Source organism: Pelodiscus sinensis, chromosome 15, assembly GCF_049634645.1.
Source record: "Pelodiscus sinensis isolate JC-2024 chromosome 15, ASM4963464v1, whole genome shotgun sequence".
Taxonomy (NCBI): Eukaryota; Metazoa; Chordata; order Testudines; family Trionychidae; genus Pelodiscus; species Pelodiscus sinensis.
In genome coordinates this window covers 22,117,921-22,129,768 of record NC_134725.1, presented here as the reverse complement: position 1 = coordinate 22,129,768, position 11,848 = coordinate 22,117,921, and the positions used below count along the sequence as shown (strand labels likewise).

The 11,848-nt window shown below is 49.0% G+C and overlaps 1 long non-coding RNA gene across 1 annotated transcript; it reads left to right on the top strand.

The window, feature by feature from the left end:
* Positions 1-241: 241 nt before the first annotated feature.
* LOC142818494 (uncharacterized) lies at positions 242-2,070 on the top strand. Its single transcript, XR_012895987.1, has 2 exons — positions 242-513; positions 1,760-2,070. It is a non-coding gene; the product is annotated as an uncharacterized LOC142818494 (long non-coding RNA).
* Positions 2,071-11,848: the final 9,778 nt, after the last annotated feature.

Here is an 11,848-nt window from a genome sequence, read left to right as displayed (position 1 = left end):
CTGTAAATGGAATTAGCGCCACAAAAGAATCCCAGTAAAGCCAATGGAACTACTTGTCTTAGTATAAATATAAACAGAGCCCACGTGTGACGGGGTGAAGCAACCCCGTCACTCACGCGGAGCGAACGGGGCAGCCGGGGAGCAGACAACCGGCGCGGCAAGCCTGAGCGGGGGAGAAGGGACGCGTCATCACGCGGCGCCAGGGCGCGCCGGTGGTGACGTCATGGGGGCGACACCGAGGAAGGCGGAAGGGAGGGGAAGGATAAAAGGAGGAGGGGCAGCCGGGGCAAAGGGGTCAGAGCCGGCAGGGCCGGGGACAGCGGGACCAGACCCGGCAGCGGCGGGACCAGCGACACCAGAGCCAGCAGCGGTGGGACCAGCGGCGCCAGAGCCAGGGGCAGGAGTCCAGCGGCGGCGGAGCCAGCGGGGGCAGGAGCCCAGGAGAGGGAGGAAGGAACCGCGGGAGCCAGGCAAGCAGGCAGCGAAGGCGGCTGGGGACCCGCAGAGGCTAAGGTGTGACGGGACGGCTACGGGTCGGCGGAGTGGAGCCAGACCCAGGGCGGGCCGCGGAACCCGAGAGCGGGGGTGTTTTGGGGTACCAGCTCCCCCCTGCTACCACTGAGAGGGCGTCTCTCAATGTCAGGGCCCTGGGTCGGGGTCCGGAGAGAGGGCGGGCCCGGACCCCCCACTCCGCCCGGAGATCCAGAATTGAGGGATACCTTGAGCAGACAGGAGGCAGACAGGAGGGGCAGACAGGAGGGGCGGCGGCCCGGACGGGTGACCCCGTGATACCACGGTAGGGTTCTTTGTATGGCCTTTACCTTAGAACAGATTTAATTATGTCCCTTCCAGCATTCTCCAATCAGTAAAAAGGAATGTCATTTCTATCAAGTCCAGTAACAGCAGTAAGGCAATATTTTAGGAAGATTACAGAATTTGTGAACAGTTGCTAAAATTGTTCAATTTGCATCACAGTGGGCCGTAAGAGTAGGGTTCTGGAGATTATGTCAATAGGTCCAGGCCTCAGGTGGCCTTGCTGTGCACACTCAGAAATGTATTGATATTTTTTCTACAGACAGACTTTCATTTCCTCTTTATGACAACTTGCTAAGGAAGGGTGGATGATACATAAGAAGAAAAGAGAGGTGGGTCCTAACTAAAGATCAAATAAAAAACAGCTGCTTCTGTAGGGTGCTAGAAGAAATGGCAGCATGATCTCTAGAAATGGTGTGAAAAAAATTAACCTCAACCTTAATTTCAAAATAGCAATATTCTGCTATTCCTGCTTCTTGCAGTCTGAGCACCCAGATGTAATTGATTGAAACATTTATCTTAATAACACAAGCATCATTTGCTTGATAAATGTATTTTCCTCCTCCCAGCAGTGAAGCTATTATGGGAATACTTTTTAAATATCAAACAATGTAGAGCTAGTTCCTTTTTGTTGACTAAAAAAATCAACACGGGGTCGTAGGTTTACTCAACAAACATTGATATGGGGATGGCAATTGTTATTTATTAAAAGAAAAATTCAGACTCTGAATCTCTTGCTCATTATCTGTCTCTTACTTTTGCCTTTTGTTCAGCAGACCCAGGGGCGGTCCTCTTTGCAAACATACAACACAGGGGGCAGGGGGTAACCGAGTGGGCCCAAGCCACACTACTGTGGTGTCACCTGGGCTCAGGGGTGGAGGGCATCAGGGGTGGGGACAGTGGCTGGCCTGCCTGACTGACCCAACCTTTCTTCTCTTCCCTGCAGCGGGACCAAGCACAAGCTGGGGACCCTCCAGTCCGACAGCAGCGGCACCCCCAGCTGCCCAACCACACAGGCACAGGCTCCGCCACCGGGACCAGCTCCTTCGCCAGCACGTGCAGGCCGTCGAGCGCATCGAGGCCTCGATTCACGAGCGCATCCAGGAGGACCTGCAGTGACGCCAGCAGGCCTGGGCCGCCTTCCAGGCCCAGTGCACCAGGATGGCTGACTCCATCGCCACCCTCACCGCCCACATAGCGCATGCCAGACATTATGGCATGGCCTTACCCTATGCCTCCGCCATCCCTCCCCTAGCACTGCCCATGCCCCCTCCTGCCCCTGCAATGCCCCCTACTCCAGTGCCCCCTCCTCCTGGCCACCTCCCCATGCAGCCTGCCCCGATGCGGCCTGCCCCACATGTCCAGGTCGCCCCTGCAGGAGCACTCGCAGGGGCCACCCCTCCCAGGAGTAGATTCTCCTCCTCCCCGTCCCCAGTTGAAGGTCTCCTCCTCCTCCCCGTCCCAGTTGAAGGTCTCCTGCCCCTGCCCCTCCCCCTTGTAAATAAAAAGACAATTTTTCAGTTGAAAACAAAACTGTGTTGGTTATTGTGTTACTCGAGGTAACTGTAATAAATGATTTGAGATGCCAATTAGCCAACTAAATTTAAGAGGATTACAAAATGCGGACACCAAATTCTGTATCTATCACCAGTCATCCCTTTACGTGGTCATTGGTTTGTGGTGCATAAATAAATACTGACACTTTTAAGTAAACTTTAAACCACAACTATATTAACATAGATAACAAACAAGCAAGAAAGGTTAAAAGACACACACAAAAGAATATGTACATAGTCTAGACGCAGGGGACGATTGTAGTGTTGCTGGCAACCTCAGCCCTTTGGTCCTTCCAGGCCTCGGGAGAGGAACAGCCAGGAGATCCCTCGAAGACGACTGGAATCGGGAGGGGTTGAGGTGTCCCATGTAGGGCTTCATGAGCCAGAGCTGTAGGGGGTAGGCTACATCCCCCACCAGGCAGACAAGCATGTCCACATCCCCGACCCTGATGTGGCGGTCAGGGAAGAAGGTCCTGATGTGCATCCTCTGGCACATGGAGGAGTTGCGGAACACCCTGGCATCGTGTGCCGTGCCGGACCAGCCCACATTTATGTTCGGGAACTGGCCCCAGTGGTCAGACACGGCCTGCAGGATCACGGAGAAGTAACCCTTGCGGTTGATATACAGGGAGGCCTGGTGGTCCGGGGCATGGATGGGGATGTGTGTCCCGTCGATGGCCCCCCCCTGCAGTTGGGGAAGCGGAGGGCGCCGAACCCCTGGATGACCGCGTCCGGGTCGGCAAGGTGGACCACCCTGCGGAGCAGCACCCAGTTGATGGCCTTGACCACCTGCAGAGAGACACAGCAAACCGCGAATCACTGGGGTGCCTGGGTTGCTGGGAGTGTTCGTTCTCTGGCACTGCCCCACGCCCCGCTCCCAGAAGCAAACCCCGCTGCGATCCTGGCCGATGCGGGCAGCGTGTAGTACAGCTGGGACAGACCGAACCCTCCCATGAGGGGCACTTTCGCTTCCTCCCCTCCCCCATTTTCCCTGGGGCGGCCCATCCTCTCCTTGCAGCCACCCTCCTCCCCATCCCAGTGGCCGGTGAGTGCCGTACCTGCATGTGCACTGCTCTGACGGTGGATCTCCCCACGCCGAACTGGTTCCCGACAGATTGGAAGCTGTCCAGCATGGAGAGCTTTGACAGGGCGATGGTCACATGCTTCTGGAGGGGAATGGAGGACTTCATTCATGTGTCCCATCACTGCAGAGCAGGGGCGAGCCACTTGCAGAGCTCCAGGAAGGTGTCCTTCTTCATCCTGAAGTTCTGGGTCCACTGTTGGTCTCCCCAGCACTTCAGGACGATACGGTCCCACCAATCACTGCTGGTGTCCAGATGCCAGATGAGGCAGGGCATGCTGGCGTCCAGGCACTGCTGTAGCTCCTTCACAGCCCCCAGGGAGGCCAGGGGGAGAGGCAGAGGGCTGATGTGCACCAGATGGTGCCAGGCAGCTTCTAGCCATTGCTGGCAGGCTTGCAGCAGCAAGTCCAAAAACTGGAGCAGCATGCTCAGGGTGAGCTCTGGTTCCATGGTGCCAATAGCAGCGGCATCCCCAATGGGAACCACCGACACAGACAGGGAGAGAGGAAAACACTTTGCTGTCCCTTGGCAAGGTAGGCAAGCAAGCAGAAAAGCTGAGAACCGGCTGTCCAGGGAGGTCCCTTTAAGCACGAGCCAAAGATAGCCTCAGTCAGCAGCCACACAAAGCAACTACTGACCTGATGCCCTGCCGGAATCGGTTTCAGCTGCCCTTATATGCGCCCCAGGGTCCAATCGGTGTGGATACGCTATTTTGAATTAGCAAAACGCTAATTCAAATTAGTTTTTGGCTAGATGCGTTACTTCGAATTAGCGTATTTCGAATTAACTACAGTGAGCCCTCGCTACTTCGCGGTTCGACCATCGCGGATTCACGACTTCGCGGACTTTTTTCTGTACATTAAAGGGTGGTTTGTTAAGAGTACTACCGTATATTCCGGCTTTCAAAGCCTCGGGGGAAGCCGGCGGGGGGGCATCCCAGGCGCGCCTGGGCTGCTCCCCCGCCGGAGCCCCTCCGCGGCTTTCAAAGCCTCGGGGGAAGCCGGCGGGGGGGCATCCCAGGCGCGCCTGGGCTGCTCCCCCGCCGGAGCCCCTCCGCGGCTTTCAAAGCCTACTTCGCGGATTTTCAGCTATCGCGGTCGGGTTTGGAACCTATCTACCGCGATAAACGAGGGTTCACTGTAATTCGAAATAAGTTAGTTCGAATTAGCGCTGTAGTGTAGACATACCCTTAGAGAGGTAGGCAAGCCCACAGCAGAAGCTGAGAAACTGCTATCCATGGGGGTCCGTTTAAGCATGCTTCTCAGATAGCCTTAAGCATCAGCACCCGGAAGCAACTGGTGACGTAATGCCCTGGCTGAACTGGTTCCAGGTGGCCTTTTATGCAAGAGAGCATCCAATGAGTGAGGACACTCTCTTTCAAAAGAAGCTTTTTCAGAAGAGATCTTCTGAAAAAGCTTTTTTCAAAAGAAGCTTAGAGTCTAGATGTACTAGTTTGAAACATCTTGACATCGTCAGATAAAAGGCATTATAAAAAACCAAACTATTATGGGTCAATTCTTCAGGTGCTGTGAATCAGCATGATATCATTGATGTCAATATCTATTTACACCAATTGAGGATTTAGCCTGATTACTAGAATGTAGGCTTATGCAAATAATGGATTGTTTGGCTCACTGGCAATTCCGGAAATTAAAAAATCCATTTCAAATCAATCTGGAAAGGGCATTTTTTTCTGAAATTTCAGTGAATTGCAAAGACTAAAATAATTATTTTTACTTAGTCAATTAGTTTTAATTACCTGAAAGCTGAATGTTTCATTTTTTACTGAGGGTACGTCTAGACTACATGCCTCTGTCGCCAGAGGCATGTAGATTAGACTACCCGGCATAGGAAAATGAAGCGGCGATTTAAATAATCGCCGCTTCATTTAAATTTACATGGCTGCCACGCTGAGCTGATCAGCTGTTTGTTGGCTCGGTGCACTAGTCTGGACGTTCCGTGGTCGACATCAAAACATTTGTCGACCTCCCAGGTATGCCTCCTGGGATGAGGCATACCTGGGAGGTCAACAAATGCCTTTGATGTCGACCGCGGAGCGTCCAGACTACCACGCTAAGGCGACAAACAGCTGATTGGCTCAGAGCAGCAGCCATGTAAATTTAAATGAAGCGGTGATTATTTAAATCACCGCTTCATTTTCCTATGCCAGGTAGTCTAATCTACATGCCTCTGTCTCCAGAGGCACGTAGTCTAGACGTACCCTGAGTCTTCCATCCATACATAGCTTTAAAAATAAAATTAAGGGTAGTTTTGAAATTACAATGAGTTTAAATATTTAATAGAACAATGTCCAAAATTAACACTTTCAGAACTGTTTTAGATTTCTTTACTGGAACAATTTGCAAAAATCTACATACATTTTCAAAAAATATTTCATTTGACCTAAGTCTGCATTTTTCCTTAATAAGTTTTGATCATAATTTTTTGCCCAGCTCTTGTAAGAGGACCAACAAAATGTAGGGATTTTGTTTCTCACTTGTGTCAGATGCAACATGATTTGATTGTGCCCACCTTTGAATTCCCCGAGGCATCCATTTGTTAGAAATGAGTTAGGCTAATTGTATACACTTAAATCCACAGTACTGTCTAAATTGAGGGGATTTTTTCCCCTATTCAGATTAACAGATCGAGTATATTCTACATGACTTGCATAATTATATCTGCAAATTCATTTTCCCCCCTTTTTGCCGGTCTCCTGAATTTCAGGGTTAGGTTTTTTCTCTAAAGTTCCCCAAAGACATATCACAAAGCAAAGCAATCATGAAAAAAGATTAATGACAGTAATTTGTATACACGAGTATTCTCATACACATTTGAGTTCCCTCTTCAGTCTTCTCATTTTATTTAGTGAGAAAGCACAAGCTGTTCCCAAATTGCATTTATACATTTTTTTCGTAAATCAGATGCTACTGATATCAGTTTAGAGATGGATTTTTATTTATGGCTCCCAGCATATTTCCTCCCTTGCTTGGAGTTTCTGGCAAATATAAGGTTTCACTGAAAGGCAACTTGTGGTTAATACTGGCCTGGAATGAGCTTTTGCTCAGTGCCCTGTGTAAAGCCTTACCTACACTCCCCTGGACATCAAATTGAAAAAGCTTTTTTTATCTGGAAAAACAACTCTATTTTTATTTGAGGATTATATAACAGGGGAGAGGCTGGGGAAAGAACGTGGGAGGGAGGTGAGAGGAGAAGGAAAAGGAGGGTGCAGAGAGGCTTAGGGATGCAGATGGGACTAGTGCCTGCCTCAAGTACCTTGTGAGGCTTTGGCTGCCTAAGAGGTCCCACTGCCATGTGTTCGCAGGCCCTGGTGGCCACGGGGCTGGGGGTGGAGGGGAAGCGACTAGGTGAAGTCAGGGGACCGGGTGTGGGTGCTGGGAGTCAGAAGTGGAGAGTTGGCAGGGAAGTGGAGGGGGGATCAAGTACAGGGAAGTGGCTGGTGAACTGCTCCATTATGCACTCCATAATGGTTGTAATGGAAGAGTACATGGTCACGTGCTGGCACTATAGCTGCTCCCACATTGTCTTCCTCAGCTCCTGATCAGCCCAGTGCTCTGGCTGAGGGAACAGAGGCAGTCTATACATTCCCACACAAGGTTGTCATGGGATTGCCTTCGCCTGCGGGTCTCATGGGGTCAGAAAGAGAGTGCAGGAGGTGGTGGATGCACCCCACTCACTGGTGATCTAGCTGTGAAGAAAAGTGACAAGGGCAGTCATCTCAGGAGACACTGTGCATGAAGCCTAGCTCTAATTTCTGAGCCAACACTTAAGGTCTTGGTTCAGATGATGGTGATGTGTTTTGTGCAAGGCCATCAGTTGCAGGGACATGGACATCCCAGGGGAGACTCATTGCTCCCATGTGCCAAGGCAAGCAGGCATGGGAATATGCTAGCCAGGACAGGAGCCTGCAGGTGGAAGGGCATTGGGTCAACTTGGCTTCCTTATATATCCCGTACATGCCAGGTCTGACAGTGGCGATGTCCCACAGAGAAAGAACTTCTATCCCTGCTCACTGGAGGAGAAATAGGCTGTTCATGGAGGTGTGTGTGAGCAGCAGATGCCATTTTCTGGACGGAGTGGTACTGGGGTTTCCTCTTCCTTCTCCCCCCAAGCAGGATCCTGTACAAGGAATTGGTGTCCTCCACATTACTGCACTTGACCAGGAGTGGATGCTGCCCAAGAGTGTAAGCATGATCCTGTGCTATGTGTATCACTGTTGTGTGTTTCCATGACCCTAGCCTCCTTAGTGGTTGCTTGTTGTGGGAAGGTGTCCCACCACAGTGACCTGGATAAGGCAGGCCTATCCAGAAACCGTGTGAGAAGTAGCAAGGGGTTCCTGTTTGAAAACGTCATGGAGGTGAGTGCTCTATTTATCTCACTGAAAGTGGTGCTTTCTGCCTACTGGAAAATTCCAGACAATAGCAACATTTAGCTGGGAACCAAGAGGTTGCTATTAAGTCACACATGTGACTAGTTTTATTTTCACACATACACAAGTCTTGGAAAATGGAAGAAACAGATATGGCCACAAAGGCTACGTCTACACGGCAGGTATTGGTCGGCAGAGAGTATGCTAATGAATCATTTGTCACGCTGCCATTTCCATATCTCTGACAATACTTTTTTCGCAAGAGGTTTTTGCGCAAAATCAAGCAGTGTAGACAGGTCTGTTTTGCGCAAAAAAAAAAAAAAAAAAACCACCTTTTGCACAAGATCCCTTATGCCTTTAAAAAGGAGGCATACCCTCCGTAGCTGTTCCAGCTGTGGAGAACATTCAAGAGGGAGAGGCAGTCAGTCATCCCTGCAGACACTGTCCCTGAGGCTGTGCCCTCCTCTGTGAGCAGCGACCAACAGTCTATGGCCCAGAGGAGAGGGATGTCCCAGGTGCAAGGCCATGTGGGGCCTGCACAGCAGGCCATGTCTCACAAGGGCCCCAATGTGTCCAGAGGACCATGCTGCTCACTTCCCACCCTCAATCCCTCAGCCCATGGACACGCAGCCAAGGAAAGTGTCTGGCCACAGTGGGATCCCCTCATGGACAGCAAAGGAGCCTGGTCCTCCCAGGGGTCTGCACACACAACTGCAGCCTTGCACGTGCAGACATGTCCGCGTGCTGTGTGCGGCACTCTTCGGTCTGTGTGGGGTCATGCCTGCGCCCTTGTGGCTAGCCTGCTTCCATCCTGCGCATGAGTGGAGCTGAACCAGTCTAAGTGGGGAAGTCCCCGGACTCCGAATCCAGAGCTAGGCCGTGCGGCGCAACACTACACCGAGCAGTTTTAAAATCCCGGGCCATGATGTCACGTCATGCCCAGGCATATCCCCATTCACCTGGGAATGCCGCACATTGTAGCAGCAGCCAGTAGCGCGCGCTGGCAAGGGGGAGCTGAACTTAAAGCTGCACATGACAGGGATAGGCAAGAACATACCTTAACCAATTCCAATTAGCTTTCTCCCAGCTATTCTCTCTTGTGAAGCCAGGATAAATCCTACATGCATTCATTCTGTCTCAGTACATAGGGCATGCTCTTCACGTTGGTATCTGAGAACCTTACAGTTGCTATATAGGTGACTTATAGAGTGGGCATTTTATGGATAGAACCCTGTCCCAAAAAGAGCTTGCAATGCTCCTGCAGGCAGATCTGTATGGGCTGAACTCTGAACCACAAATGCATGGGCACAATAATTGGATTGTAGGATTGGAAGTCACCTGGGAAATATAAAAACAAAGGAATGAAATAAATCCTAGGGATGGAGGAAATAAACAAGTATCAAAAGGCAGTAAGCTGGAAAAGTGTGGGGAGGGGCGAGGGGAATACACACTAAATTGAGGTTGCCTGCCTACTACAATACATGATGCAGGCCAGTGAGTGGCTGAATTGGGACCTCTATTATTTACTTAATTTGTTTTTCCATCACCAAGAACTATTTGCCTGAATGGTATGTTTCTTCCTAATACATTCATGCCTGGTGACAGAAATCTAAGGGTTTCCAGAAGTCTGTGATGTTATCTCAAATTATTCCCAAACACTTGATATTTTTAAACTGCTTTTTTAGAATTCAACAACTGATGTTCCAGTAACATCTCCCAAGAAATATTGTATACCAGCACGGTACTAATGGAAACAGTGCTGTGACTGGAGTCATGAAGAAACAAAACAGTTGTGTACAGGAGAAAAACATTACTTACAAATACTACAGCTGGGTTGAATCTCCCCCTCCCCTCCCTTCATTTAAGCTGATGCTTTCTTATTTATGAAAAGGGAATCCTATCAAACTAGATAACCCTAAACCCCTATAATAAATAGATAACCCTAAACCCTAATAAAAAAACCTCTTTAAACACTTCCCAGGCACTGCTGTATGTGTGAGCATACAGGGACTTGCAAAGAAGATATTATGACAACACAAATGGAGTTATCCACATAGATTGTTACCTTAATTTTAACACCAAAAAAGAAGAATATTATATTGGAGTGAAGGGATGTCACAAAATCTTTATAGAGGAATCCCAGGGAAAAGACACACGTGATCAAGGAGAAGAAAGTAAGTTGTGTCCGCATCACCACAGTCCCCTGCCCCGCCCCATACCAGTTCTTGCCCCCTTCCCATGCCTGACCCCGCTCCAACCCCCGTTCCCCTACTGCCTATCTACAACATGAAATGGCAGTAGGCACCCAGGAGCAAGTTTGTTTATATCAAAATCCTGTTTAGAGACATGCAGGCCAAAGGATAATGCAAATAAAAGGCAAGTGTGCTTGACTTATCAGGGAGACGTTTTTTCTTGGCTTCCGATGTAGCAAAGGGGGGTGGGATGCGGGGAAGTAATTTTGAGCTTTGCTCTGGTTTAATAGAGAAACATTCCTTCCCACCAAATGTATTTTTCTGTGAGAATTAATTGAGGATATGTGTCTCTGGGACAATAAATCGATAGTTTTGAAAAGCTTGATTAAAATGAGACAGGTTGAGATTATATGGATGATCTGACTGTTGTCCATTACTGTGGATTTCTTGTTCCTAGCCACAGATATTTATCTTGTCCTCTTTGCCCAGAGGTGTGAGAGAATCTAGGAGGAACTATGGGTTTGTAGGAATTAAATACAAAGCCTTACATGACATTGGAGTAGAAAAGTGGCTGCTGAAAATAGTACAGGGAATTTTGAACCCTCTTGTACTTTGGTGTAAGTTGTTCTTCCTGAGTATTATGTTGTGTTACAATGAAACTTGTGTTGCTGACCTTAAGGATTGGAGTGAGTTTGAAACTATTCATGTCCCATTTTTCTATCACTGGCAGTGGTGGTCCAATATATCAAGGTCCTCTCTAAAATTTTTCTTCCACGTATGGATTTTTCCACCCATGTATGGAATAATTTTATGTGCACCAAGATATACGTGAATGTGCACCACAAGCAGAAACAAAACACCCAGCTGTGGGTGATCTTCTAATCATCTGGACAGCATCTGAATATCTCCTGAGTGGTGCACAACTGCCCTGATTTCAGGGGACCCTGGTCTTGATTCTTTGAGATGATCCATATTGGAGGACAACTCACTCACTTCAGTGGGACCCTGGGCAAAAAAAGGGAAGTGCCCTTGAGGATGAGGTTGCATAAGCTTACATTTCAATTTTGCCTCACCCCATATGCCTTGTTTGCACTGAGGCACCAGAGTCCTGCACTTTCTCCTCCATCCTCCCAGTACTTCTTGAATCACCTTTTCACACTCCATCCCCACTCCTGCCCCTCCCTTCCAGAATTGGAACCCTGTGAATTAGCTGTTTAAAGCTCTTCGAGTTCTGGGTGGGAGAGGGAGGAACAAGTAAGAGAAGGGCTCCAGTGCTCCAGTGCACAAGAGGCACATAAGGGAAGGGTTCAGACAGGAGTCCTGTGGGGTTACAGGTGCAGCCCTAGTGGGTTGTGGGCTGCTATAGCCCACTAAGGTGAAGAAGGGCCACAGAGGTAAATTTAAAGTTAGTGGGGCCCTATGCTCAGCTTCATTTTGGGGGGCCCTGCTGGGGATCCAGCCAAGAAAAAGAACATTCACTCTTCCTGTCCCTTCCATGTTTCATTGTTTTGTTTTCACCCTCCTCCTATATTATAAATAATAAGAAGTAAATTAAAATAAAGTAATGTACCTTGATTGTTTTTGTCTTTTTTTCACAGACCACTTGAAAAGACAGGTTAAAAAATTACCTTTTCAATTTGACACTGATGACTCATAATGTCCTCTTATAGAAGACAGCAGTTTCATTGTGGCAATATGTTCCAGCACTTTCCTCCAATAAGAACACTCCTTCTCAAACTGAGCCCATCCACCAGAATCAATTCTTGTGGATAATTTACATCTTTGAACAGACTTACACATAGCATTAATATGAGT